The sequence below is a fragment of the Gossypium hirsutum genome, chromosome A05, assembly GCF_007990345.1.
Source record: "Gossypium hirsutum isolate 1008001.06 chromosome A05, Gossypium_hirsutum_v2.1, whole genome shotgun sequence".
Taxonomy (NCBI): Eukaryota; Viridiplantae; Streptophyta; class Magnoliopsida; order Malvales; family Malvaceae; genus Gossypium; species Gossypium hirsutum.
The window spans coordinates 82,915,041-82,927,463 of record NC_053428.1 but is presented as its reverse complement, the minus strand read 5'-3'; the positions used below and the strand labels follow the sequence as shown (position 1 = coordinate 82,927,463).

Here is a 12,423-nt window from a genome sequence, read left to right as displayed (position 1 = left end):
TATGAATGACATTGTGCCAAGTTTTGATATTTTTATCACTTATATTCATTTGAACGTAATTGTATATTTGCATATCTGTTTTGATGGAAACCTATATGATGGTCGCTAAACTAACTAAAAATTTGACTAAGCCAAACGCACCTATCGAACAGTAGTATAGGTATGGTGAGACTGGAAATATCTTATCCACAATGACTAAAAGTACTAGTAATTACTATCTCCTTATTATTTAGCCTAAGAATTAAGGGATGTTTTAAACTAAGACTAATTAATTAATTGACTAAGATTACGACAGAGATAAAAGTTTGGAAATACTGTTGGAAAACTGACAGAGAAGACAATACCCAAGGAAGAATTCGCCTAGACTTCACTTATTACTTTTGAATTAGACGATTTATTCACTTGACTTAATCCGTAGAAATCCCTAATTTATGTTAATATCTCTTTCGAGACTAAAAACAACTGACTCTAGGTTGATTAATTGAAATCTCTTTCTAATTAAAACCCCTATTGTCACATTAATTCGATCTATGGATTCCCTTATTAGATTTGACTCTAATCCGACAGATTTATGACGTCCTATGTCTAGGATTGCATGCAACTCCGCTTAATTATGGAAGATTTACTCTTAAACAGGGACTTTTGCTCTACTTGAACAAGTATATCAAACTTGAATTAATATCTTGGAATATTAAAACAAGGATTAAAACTCATAACTAAGAATAAGAAAAGTATTTATCATATAATTCAAATAATAATAAGATCTGTCTTACGTTTCACCCCCTTAGGTATTTAGGGAGTTTAGTTCATAATGATAGGAGAAAACATCTCAAAATTGGGAAAACAATAAAACATAAAGAAACCCAAAGAACTTCTAAGGAAATTGAATGGAGATCTTCAGTCTTGAAGTAGATCCTGCTTTCGAGTTTATTCCAATGGCTATCCTCGAGTATTTCTGCCTTCTGCTCTGGGTGTCCCTGCTTTAATCCTCTTCTAGGGTGTTTATATAGACTTTGGAATGCTTCAAAACCCTAAAAATTAGCCTTTTTCGAGTAGAAATAGACTTGGGCTCGATAGGGACATGGCCGTGTGCCACGCCCGTGTGAAGGTGCTCAAGCCTATGTAATTCTAAGTTGGTTTTTAGTCGACACGGTCATTACACACGGGCGTGTGGCCTAATCGTGTGTCACACACGGGCGTGTAGAACTGCTTAGGCCGTGTGAAACACTGAATTAGGCTTATTTTGTCCCTTTTTGACTCGTTTCTTGCTCTTTTTGCTATCCTAAGCTCTCCTGAGTATAAAACATGAAATTAAAGGATTAGGAGTGCCAAATTCATTAAATCTTATGACAAATCTTCCAAAAATATGCCAAGCATGGGGTAAAAATATGTATATATTATGGTTTATCAAATATCCCCGCACTTAAGCATTTGCTTGTCCTCAAGCAAAATTCTCAACTCACAATTAAAGTTAATTCTTCTTAACTTATAATTCTCATCAATAATGTTTCGAAATAATCCAAAAATAATCATTCATTGAGAATTTCAACTAAAAGAACATCAAAGTTTCAAACAATTTAAGTTGAGCATTTTAATCATAAAATCATAGGTATCTCCCCTTATCTAAATAATTACATTTAATTCCAAATTGTTAAGGGTTGACATCCTCATTAAAGATTCACTCAAATCACTCAGAGTGTTTAAGGTCCAATAATTAAGCACTTAATAGTCAAACATGAAAAAATATTACCATAGGCTTGCATGAAAATCAAATCTCCACTACTATAAATGAGACGATACACAAATCAAAAGGTTTTTAACAGGGTTGTAATGGGGCTTGGGTTAGAGGTGTGGATAAAGGCTAAAAAAAAGGGTTAGAATCTAGATTAATTTAATAAATTCCAAACTTAGAAAAATAAAGCTAATTACTGAATTACAAACACGTGCCTGAACTAATGAAGTGAGCTTTTTCTCAATAATATAACTTTAACTTATCCGAGCTTTTTCTAACAGTATGTAATTATACTTTTTTTTTAAGAAAAAGAACAAGTACAATAATGGAAAGTACATAATAAGAAATAATTCAGCACTGAAATGAACGAACATAGTAAAGTAACTAATCAAATCAAATCTCGATAAAAAGGGAGTCAATAAAAAGGGAGAAATTTTTAATGAATAAAAAAGGGTTAAGTTGTGGGTTAACATTAAGGGGAAAAATCAGGAAACAATGGTTAAGGCTCAAAGGGGTTCACTAAGGGTTAATTGTGTGGGTAGGCTTTTTATGGTGTAAATGGGTTAAAACTTAAGTGCCTTTATCATTTTAGTAAATCAAATCAAATGTGTGGTCTTGACATGCATAATTGAAATAAGTTCTAGCATAACAAATCAATGTTGACACACTTATAACCAATAAAATAAGTGAGCAAGAAAGATATATGCCCTAAAAGCCTCAAAATTTCAAGAAAATTATGGGTGTTTGATGTCAATCCTATAAATTCAAAACTTCAAGATAATATCTCAATTCAGGGAAACAACCTAGCAATTTTAATTCTCAGAAGTCAACTTATCATGCTTGCTTCTCTAATGTCTTAAAGTTTAAGCAATCAATGCACAATTGCCTATGGTTTAATTCAAAACATATCAATAAAAATTATAAATCAATCAGAATTTACTCTAATAATAATATGAGAAAATTATTTGAGAACGAGATAAAAATACAGGGATTTTTTGATAATTATATAAATAACCTCCCTACACTCAAGGTGTACATTGTCCTCAATGTACAAAGATAGATAATAACAATATAAGTATAATATTAGAAGAGAGGGAGAGAAATGAAGCTGTCCTAAATTTTTGGATGAAATCCTTGGAACAGCGAAGGCTAGAATTGTGGATGAGGCCAATGAATGGTAGGTTTCAGAATTACTAATAAGAAAATAAACACAAATGTGGAAGAGAATTAAGGTATTACTCGATAATAACCATAAAAATAAACATAGTTTAAAAATTAAAACATAAGTTTACAAAAATAAATAAAAGAGAAATAAAATGAAAATTAAAAATAAAAGTAGTAATAATAATATAAATGAATTCAAAGGTCCTCATGATCGGATGCCTCGTGGGTCGACGATGCCGAAGGAGAGATATGGAGGTGGTGGAAAATCTGTCGAAGAGTGGCATCGATGCTGTCGAACCGCTCAAAACACTACTGCTCAAAGTGAGTGAGTCGCTCAGATATATCTATCAAAGTGGTAGCAGTGGGGCGATGACTCTGTGATGGTGGTGGAGGTGGGTCCTCATGAAGGGAAGGACATCATCAGTAATGTCCTTTTGATCATTCTGATCATCAGAGTGGATCATATCATCCTCATGTGGATCATACTAGAAATTCCCTGAGGAGACATCTGGCCTACTAGTGTGAGTGTTGATGAATCTATGGAATGTCGAAGAGGCTGAAGTGTCGAGCGAGGCGAGTCACGTAGGGGCCAAGGCAGATGGGGCCCCTCCTATGGCTGTCTGTCTGGTGGTGAAAAGCAAAGGCAATGAAGTATGCCAAATCAAATACATGACCAGTCGTCATGCTCTATAAGAAGTAAGCATCGGTGCTGCCAACGACGTCGGTGCTCTCTCTTCTCCCAGTCAGGGTGTGAGCCAATATAGCATGGATGTAACGTAGTGCTGGGGGGAAGAAAAGTCGCCTTTGAGCGACTTGCGTCATAGGGAACAGTACTCTTCGTAAGGTCGGTCCAACAGTAGGAGGGCGAGTGGTGTATGTGTCAGTGAAGACGTAGAAAAACCTCGGAAGCCATAAACTCCACCGTGTAGAGGCCCAAAGCAGCTCCAAACTCTAGTACACTCATGTGTCTTACGAGTCCACCAAGTCTAAAAGTGATAGTATCGGCCTCATCATGGGTATTCATTACATGTTGTAGATGGAAAGTAGTGCAAAACTCCAAGGTAAGCTCCGAATAGATGGGCTCGATAATTGCAAAGAACTAATCCCACGGGGTGGTGGTGAGATGGAATCGAACAAGGTGGGCAAGTTGGACCTGCTCTAGGGCGGCCCAATCAATAGAACGAACCACTCCTAATGGTCGTACTCGAAGAAGCTAAAACAAGTTGTCCTGCGGGCCTGACGAAAATCGAAGCAGAGGGTGACGAGCTTCGGTTGAGGCGCTAGAAGAAGTTGTACTAGGGGGGACTGCTACCTTGGATTTGCTTTGTGTGTTCGTCATGATGTACTTGAAAAAGAAAACATTTCAATATGAATAAAATCAGAATAAATAATACCAATCAAATACATCGACAAGTTTAGGAGGAGACATGTGAATAAGACAAAAATGTGACTGAGAAGACTCTAGTATGATAACAAAAATGGTCAAGATGGAAAATTTAGTCCTATATTCACTATTACCCTAACATGTAAAAACTAACAGAATGTGAATCTAAACTAACAGTATACTAAACTAATTAGTAATAATAATAGTAAAAAGGGAAAAGCCAATGTACCGAATAATGAAAACAAATAAACAGTAAAGACAAATCGAACATCATTAACGACTAACTAAATTCACAAATATATCAAAAGAACCTATGATTAAAATAGTGAGTGAAGCAAATGAAAAAAAAAAGAAACAAGAGAAGAAGATCCCAAATTTACTATTAATAAGAGGCAGAAATTACCAAACAAATACTAGAAAAATAAAAAATATTAGTAAATCAATAAAATAGACTAAAATAAAATAATAATGAAAACCATAATGAAAATCAAGAATATTGAAAACCGACTGTTATGGTTTAAGTGGACGGCGGCTAGGTGGTCGACGATGGTGCGCGAAATGGAGAAGGGTGAGGCTGGTTTGGCGCTAGTGGTTGAGAGGATAGGGGCTACGATTTGGTGTGGGCAGGGAAGGGAGAGAGATGCATCAGGTGTGCGACGGTGGGGGGTTTGGGGCTGGTCAGAGAACCGGGATGAAAGCTGCGGTGGCTAGGGGTTGAAGAAGAGGAGAAAAAGAACAAATAGGGAAAAAATGAATAGGGGATTAGGGTTTAAATGGGAACGCAGTCGTGTGAGATCGGCATTGGGCCACATGGCCGTGTCACACACTCGTGTGGATCATGGTTAGCCCGTGTTCATCACAAAAATTAAATGCTCATTCATCACATGGCCTGGGACTCGCTCGTGTTGTCAGGCCGTGTGGTTCACATGGCCGTGTTGTACGACTGTGTGCTATGTCCTTCACTTCTCCCACACTCGTGTGTCCGAACACACGGCCTTGTGCCTCGCCCGTGTAGCTTCCTGACTTGTTTAAAATTTGAAACTTTAAGCTCCAAGTTTCACACGGCCTAGGACACGCCCGTGTATCCAGGCCATGTACTTCCCACGGCCGTGTCACACAGCCGTGTGGATTTATTACAGACCGTATGCATGTCAATTTTTGGGAAATTTCAGCCCTGTTTCCACACAGCCAAAGACACGCCCGTGTGGCCAGGCCGTGTGAGTCAATGTACCTGCATAAAAAACATGAAAAAAAAGATAAAATAAAAGGGTTAGTGATGTTAGTGCTCGGGTGGCCTCCCGAGAAGCACTTATTTAAAGTCTAAGCTCGACTTACCTCATATTTGCACGGTCATGGTGGTTCGAGGAGTTGAAACTCCTCATTCCTATTATCAATCTTATCAAAATAAGGTTTTAGACGAGTAATATTTAACTTAAAAGTGTCGAATTTGGAATGAGTTACCTCAACTGTACCGTATGGGGAAACATTGAGTACCGCAAAAGGGATTGTTCCATTAGGTTCAGAAGTGGCAACAAGAGGGTCTACTTCATCTAACAGCACTTTGTCTCCAACCTTAAGTTGATTTGATTTACCTTTAAGTTTGTCATGGCACTGCCTTGATTCATCGTGTATTCTCAGTTCCTCCTTAACCTATGTTCGCCATTTATCTAGTTCATCGATCCGTAGCCTTCACTCTTCATGGATAGTCTTGTCATTACATGGACTGGAACGTGGCTCATTTGTACTCCTCGAAAGTTTTTCCTGCAAAGAGGGTTTAACAACAAGGTTACTCACATTAAAAGAACTTGTGTAATTGATAAACCGTAATATATACATATTTTTACCCCATGGTTGACATATTTATGGATGATTTTTCCTTGGTTTTATTGAATTCGATGCTCCTAATCCTTTAAATTCATATTTTATAATCAGAAGAGCTTAGGATGGCGAAAAGAGTAAGAAATAGGCCAAAAATGGACAAATTAGGCCCTAAATTAGTGTTGAACACGGCCTAGGCACTTTCACACGGGTAGACCACATGCCCGTGTGTCATGGCCGTGTCAACATTAATCCAAGTTAGAATTGCATACGGCCTGAGCACCTTCACACGGGCATGGCACACGGCTGTGTCCCAGTCCCAAGTCTAGTTCTACTCGGAAAAGGCTAATTTTGGGCTATTTTGGGCATTTGAAAGCCTATATAAACACCCTAGAAGAGGATTAAGGGGGACACGCAGAGTAGAAGGTAGGGAAGTACTCAAGAACAACCATCAGAATCACCTCGGAGGCAGGATCTACATCAAGTCTGAAGATTTTCATCCAATTTCTTAGAAGTTCTTTGGGTTTCTTTATGTTTTATTGTTTTCCATACTTTGAGATGTTTTCCATTATTATCATTAACTAAACCCCCTAAATACCTACGGGAGATGAAACCTAAGACAAATCTTATTACTTTTTGATTTATATGACAAATATTTGTTCTTATTCTTAATTGTGAGTTATAATCATTGCCTTAATATTCCAGGATATTAATTCAGGTTTTTGATGTGCTTATTCAGTGGAGGAAAAATCCCTGTTTAAGAGTAGATCATTCATAATTAAGCGAAGTTGCATGCAATCCTAGAGATATGACGACATAAGTCTGCCAGATTAGATTCAAATCTAATAAGGGAATCCATAGATCGAGTTAATATGACTATAGGGGTTTTAATTAGAAAGAGATTTCAATTAATCAACCTAGAGTCAGTTGTTTTTAGTCTCGAAAGGGATATTAACATAAATCAGGGATTTCTACGGAATAAGTCAAGTGGATAAATCGTCTAATTCAAAGGTAATAAGTGAAGTCTAGGTGGATTCTTTCTTGGGTATTGTCTTCTCAATCGGTTTTTCAAAAGTATTTTCCAACCTTAATCTCTATCGTAATCTTAGTTAATTAGATAATTAGTTTTAGGTAAACATTCTCTTAATTTTTAGGCTAGATAATAAAAAGATAGTAATTACTAGTATTTTTAGTCCTCGTGGATACGATATTTCCGATCTCATCATAACTATACTACTGTTCGATAGGTGCGCTTGCCTTAAGTCGGATTTTTAGTTAGTTTAGCGATCATCAAGTTTTTGGCACCGTTGACGGGGACTAAGATATTAGGAACACTTAATTTTTATTACTTTAGCCATTTTTATTTTTATTGCAATTTAATTTTATTTTTATTTACTAAATTTTATTTTCTTTATTTCTGACAGGTTTTTACAATTTATGACTAGAAGATACCCGTCAGGACCTCTATTTTTTGATAGTGAGATGGAGAGCATAGCTCGTAGAAACTGAAGAGAAATAAGGCGAAGCCTACAATACATAGAGGAAGGGTAAGAGGACGATATTCGCACCACAACCGAGGAGATGACTGAAAATCAGAATAATCCGCTCCTCCTGTGGTTGCTGTAAATCCAGTAAATCAGAATCCTACTCCTCGTACTATGTATGATTGTGCTTAATCTACTTTAATAGGAACTGAATTGAGTATAGTTAGGCCTGCTGTTGCTACAAATAATTTTGAACTAAAACCTAACACAATTCAGATGATACAACAGTTTATTCAGTTTGATGGTTTGTAGGACGAGGATCCAAACACTTATTTAGCAAACTTTCTGGAATTCTGCGACACTTTTAAGATCAATGGCGTTTCTGACGATGCCATTCACCTTCGGTTGTTTCCATTCTAATTGAGGAACAAAGCTAAATAGTGGTTAAACTCGTTACCACGAGGGTCAATCACAACTTGGGAACAAATGACCAAAAAATTTTTACTAAAATATTTTCCACCGACTAAAATGGCTAAAATAAGGAATGATATTTCTTCTTTTGTGCAGATGGATTTAGAAACACTTTATGATGCATGGGAGAGATACAAGGATCTATTGAGAAGGTGCCCTCACCATGGGTTACCCCTTTGGCTAAAAGTTCAAACTTTCCACAGCGGTTTGAATCCCTCAACTAGACAGATGATTGACGTAGCTGCTGGTGGGACTATTAATAATAAGACACCTGAAGAGGCTTATGAGTTTATAGAAGAGATGTCACTGAATAATTATCAGTGGCAAGTCATGAGGACAAAGCCAACAAAAGCAGCCAGCGTTTTTAACGTCGATTCGGTTACTATGCTCTCTAATCAGGTAGAACTTTTGAATAGAAAAATTGATGGTTTACTTGGCTCTTCACATGTTCATCAAGTAATGCAGTGCGATGTAAGTGGAGGTGGAATGAGCAATTTTGACTATCCATCCTAATGCCCTAACATGGAGAATGAGCAAATGAACTATACGGGTAATAATCCTTATAGTAACACTTACAATGCAGGTTGGAGGAACCACCCAAATTTCTCATGGGGAGACCAAGGAAATCAAAGACCACCACCCCCTCCAGGCTTCCAACAACAGCCGTACCAGCTAGAGAAAAAGCCGAACCTTGAAGAGATGATGAAAAAATTTATCTCAGTAGTGGAGACTCATTTTCAGAATACTGAAACTGCACTTAAAAATTAGCAAACATCAATTCAAGGGCTTGAGAATCAAATATGACAGCTAGCTAAGATGATTTCAGAGAGACCACTAGGGAGCCTACCCAGCAATACCGAACCCAATCCAAAAGAGCATGTGAAAGCAGTTACATTAAGGAGTGGGAAGGTGTTAGCTGAATCTGAAAAGAAGCTGCAAGCAGAAGCTGGCAGAAAAGAAGGTGAGGAGGAAAAACTCGAAGACAATGAAAAACCGGTGTCGAGGGAATATAAACCACCAGTTTAATACCCAGCGAAGTTGAAGAAAGACCACATGGATGTACAATTCGATAAATTTCTCGAACTTTTTAAACAATTACATATTAATTTACCTTTTGTTAAAGCTATCTCGCAGATGGCTACATATACAAAATTTTTAAAGGAGCTTCTAACAAATAAAAGAAAGTTTGAAGATTTGTCTACAGTGGAACTCAGTGAGGAATGCTCGACTATACTCCAAAATAAACTGCTAACTAAACTAAAAGATCCAAGAAGTTTTACTATTCACTGGTTAATTGGTAGTTTGAATGTTGAGAAGGCACTAGCTGATTTAGGCGCTAGCATTAATTTGATGCCATATAAAATGTTCAAACAACTTGGTCTTGGGGAACCTAAACCCACTACGATGAGTATTCAACTAGCTGATAGATCTGTTAAATATCCTAAGGGTATTATAGAGGACGTACTTGTAAAAGTAGATAAATTTATATTCCCTGTTGATTTTGTTGTGCTTGACATGGATGGGGATGTTGAGGTGCCTTTAATTTTATTCATCCATTTTTAGCCACTGCTAGGGCTGTTATTGATATAAGTGATGGTAACCTTGTGCTTAGAGTAGGTGATGAAGAGATTATTTTTAAAATTTATGATGCTATGAGATTTTTTAGGTAACAGGATGACTCATGTTATTTTATTGACTCTATTGATCATGCTACTTAAGACTCTTTACAGGAAATCATCCATAAGGACACGTTGGATCTGTGTCTTGCCCAAAGAGAGGAGGTAAATGATGATGATTCTGATATAGGTAAGATAAAAGATGAACTAAATTCCAATGAACCTTCGTTAAGAAAGAAGAGCTACGGGGGTATTGAGGTAAACAATGAATTAAAATTAAAACCCTCTATTGAAGAACCGCCTAAATTGTAATTAAAGCAATTACCAGATCACTTAGAATACACGTTTCTTAGAGATAATTCCACATTACCAGTAATTATTGCTTCAGATTTACAGCCAACCGAAAAAGAAGAATTACTCAAAGTTTTAAATGAGCATAAAAGAGCCATAGCCTGGAAGATTTCTGACATAAGAGGGATTAACCCTTCTTTTTGCACACATAAAATTTTAATGGAAGATGAATTCAAAGCCTATGTGCAAGTGCAAAGATGGTTGAATCCTAACATGAAATACATTGTAAAAGCTGAGGTAATTAAACTTCTAGATGCTGTAATTATTTATCCTATCTCTGACAGTTCTTGGGTGAGTCTTATTCAGGTTGTTCCTAAGAAAGGAGGCATGATTGTCGTGACCAATGAGAAGAACGAATTAATTCAAACACAAACAGTCACGGGATGGAAAGTCTGCATTGACTATAGGAAATTGAACGATGCCACAAGAAAAGATCACTTTCCCCTACCATTCATTGATCAGATGTTGGAAAGATTATCTGGACATATGTATTATTGCTTCCTAGATGGACTCTCCGGTTATTTCTAAATCCCAACAGCTCCTAAGGACCAAGAGAAAATGAAATTTACATGTCCATATGGTACGTTTGCTTATCGATGAATGCCTTTTGGATTATGTAATGCTCCTGCTATTTTTCAGCGACCCATGCTGGCTATTTTTAATGAACTCATGGAGGACATTATGGAGGTATTCATGGATGACTTCTTGGTATTCGATAACTCTTTCCATCAATGCCTTAAAAATTTAAAACAAGTTTTGATTAGATGTAAGGAAACAAATCTTATACTGAATTGGGAAAAATGTCACTTCGTTATTCTTGAAGGGATTGTGTTAGGCAACAAAATTTCTAGTAAGGGAATCGAGGTTGATAAAGCAAAGGTTGAAACTATTGAGAAACTACCTCCCCTTAATTCAGTTAAGGCAATTCGTAGTTTTTTAGGTCATGCTGGATTTTATAAAAGATTTATTGAAGACTTTTCTAAAATAGCCAAGCCTTTAACGAATTTGCTAGAGAAAGATGTATATTTCAATTTCAGTCAGGATTGTTTAGAAGTGTTCAATACTCTTAAGGATAAGTTAATTAACGCTTCAATTGTAGTTGCACCTGATTGAAATTTACCTTTTGAACTAATGTGTGATGCGAGTGATTTTGCAGTAGGAGCGGTTATTGGACATCAGAAAGACAAGCACTTTCAACTGATTTATTATGCTAGCAAAACATTGACAGCTGCACAAGAAAATTATACGACGATCGAGAAAGAATTATTGGCTGTGGTTTTTGCATTCGGTAAATTTAGACCATATTTAATATTATCTAAATTTGTTGTTTACACTGACCACTCAGCTCTTCGATACCTCCTTACTAAAACAGATGCAAAACCTCGACTAATAAGATGGATTTATTGCTGTAGGAATTCGATTTAGAAATTCAAGATAAGAAAGGAGCAGAAAATCTTGCAGCAGATTATCTATCCAGATTAGAAAACCCACATCTCAATGAACTGAACAAACAGGAGATAAATGACCCATTTCCTAAAGAACAACTTTTTGCTATCTTTGACTATGAGGAACCTTGGTTTGCAGACATTGCGAATTATTTAGCCACTAACATTATACCAAAAAGGTTGACACATCAGCAAAAGAAGTGATTCTTTACTGATGTGAAAAAATATTTTTGGGAAGAACCTTTTCTTTTTTGTATATGTGCAGATCAAGTAATTCGAAGATGCGTTACAGAGACAGAAGCGATTAAAATTTTGGAGCATTGCCATTCAGGACCGACTGGGGGATATTACAGTGGAATTAGGACTACCTATAAAACACTTGAATCAGGTTTTTACTGGCCCACACTATTCAGAGACGCCAACAGGTATGTTTCTAGTTGCGATAAATGCCAACGAATAGGTAATATCTCTGAACGTCATGAAATGCCCCAAAAACGTACATGTTCTCATTTGAAATTTTTGATGTATGGGGTATTGACATCATGGGTCCATTCCCTAGCTCATTTGGGAATAAATACATATTAGTAACCGTTGATTATATGTCTAAATGGGTGGAAGCCCAAGCCTTACCTACTAATGATGCTAGAGTAGTGGTGAAGTTCCTTAAGAAACTTTTCTCTCAATTTGGAACACCTAAAATAATAATCAGTGATAGGGGCACTCATTTCTGTAATACTCAATTTGATTAAACCCTTAAGAAATATGGAGTTTGCCACAGAACAGCTACCCCTTACCATCCTCAAACTAGTGGACAAGTCGAAGTCGAAAATCGAGAACTTAAACGCATTCTAAAAAAGATTGTAGAGACAAATAGGAAGGAGTGGGCAAAGAAATTAGATGATGCTTTATGAGCCTATAGAACCGTTTTTAAAACCCCCATAGGAACATCCCCTTACAG

General features: G+C 36.7%; 1 non-coding gene across 1 annotated transcript; it reads right to left on the bottom strand.

Moving 5' to 3' along the window:
• Positions 1–8,116: 8,116 nt before the first annotated feature.
• Positions 8,117–8,223, bottom strand: LOC121230165 (small nucleolar RNA R71). The gene has a single exon (XR_005928117.1). It is a non-coding gene; the product is annotated as a small nucleolar RNA R71 (small nucleolar RNA).
• Between the last annotated feature and the right edge of the window lie 4,200 nt (positions 8,224–12,423).